Genomic DNA, 1,703 nt, shown 5'->3' with positions numbered 1-1,703 from the left:
AGTTCCTGATCTTTATGTGCAACCTCATCTWTGACAGGATTTTCACAGGGATGATGGGACAGTGCATCAGCATCCTGGTTGTGTTTCCCTGCTCGATACTGCAACTTAAAGGAGAAGGTAGAAAGTGCAGCCAGGATGCTGATGCACTGTCCACATACGCAATAATGTTTTTGAATAAATTCCCAAAAATGAACATAAAACTCTACAGATAATCCATCAATACCTGGTGATTTTCCTTTTTCATTGAGAACAGAGCATTTTGGATATCTATAGCTGAAAGGTCAGAATCACAACTAGATTTAAATTCATTGTCAATCAAGGGTACATTAGGACAGATATTTTGTAAAAAAAAAAAAAATCGGCACAGTTCCTTGAATTAAAATTAGATATAGTTTTTCATAAAATTCAGAGACTGACTTACTGATCAAAATCTGGGCTTGTAAAAAGCAAACCATTAATATTAAGAGCTGTTAAGGATTTTCTTTTAGCWTTTCTTTTCTCTAGAGCAAAAAAATAAGTAATTCCTTTCACGTTCCTCTATCCGTTTGGCTCTAGATCTAATAAATGAACCTTTTGTCAAGTTTAAATACAATTGATCTAAATTTAATAGGATATTATTTATTTTGAGCACTTCATCTGAAGTTGTTCTTTTGACATTAGTTTGTTAAGTTTGTGTATTAAATCATTTTCTAGTCTATGATTTTCATTCTTTACTTCTTTACGTATTTTAATAGCAGCAATTCTGACTTTATATTTGAATAGTTCCCATTTATTCCTGTAGTGTTCATTTACACCATCTTTGAGAATTTCTTCTACAAGGTCTTTAACTGTGTTATTGAAAGATGAATCTTTTAAAAGAGAGTTGTTCAATTTCCAATAACCTCTTATACCAAAGGATTTCTGGATAGCAGCTAATTTCAAACTAATCAAATTATGATAAGTTAAGGTGCATTTAGGTGGTTAATGTCTTTTACATATTGTAAGGAAGAGGATGGAATTAGAAATAAGTCAATTCTAGATTTTAGAGAATGATTATTATTACATCATGTGTATTCCATAATAGAGGGGTTGAAAAAAATGCCAATCATCAGTCAAGGACAGTATCGGGATAACAGAGGAGTCAACGTGAGCAAATACTGGGAGACAAACTGAGGCAGAGACTGAGATGAAAAAATAAATGTTTTATTTTTAAACAGGAGCAGGGGAGGGAGTGGGACCTGAAAACGGAGAAGTTGCAAAGGTGAATGAACAGGCAGGTGAATCCAGGAAGTATGATTTGATAGAAAAATGTTTTCTTGCTTACAGGTGAGGGCTTTAGATGAAGCGCTGAGGAGCAGGTCAGTTCCAAGGTGAATATTTACTGGTGAGTATTTATTTACAGGTATGTTGGAGGCGAAGCGGCAGCGCATGGACAGGTGAGTGGCTCAAGAATAGGCAGGCTGATGTGACCGAGATCGTAATGTTATGCATATAACTACTGTTCCCTGAAGGAAAGGAACGAGGTACAACATCATGTATGGGAACCACGCCCCTGCGTGTCCTGGCTGAAGCCACCTCTAATCACGCCTTTAGGCAGGTGACGTGATGACGACAGATGTCAGGCTCCGCCTGCACATATAAATATTGTCGCATCACCGTCACTCCTCAGTTCTACCCCTCTTCACCGAGCCCAGCTGTGCAGCGGGGCCACCATGTGTTGTACC

Source organism: Austrofundulus limnaeus, unplaced genomic scaffold, assembly GCF_001266775.1.
Source record: "Austrofundulus limnaeus strain Quisiro unplaced genomic scaffold, Austrofundulus_limnaeus-1.0 Scaffold352, whole genome shotgun sequence".
In the NCBI taxonomy this organism is placed as follows: Eukaryota; Metazoa; Chordata; class Actinopteri; order Cyprinodontiformes; family Rivulidae; genus Austrofundulus; species Austrofundulus limnaeus.
This window is presented reverse-complemented; position numbering follows the sequence as displayed.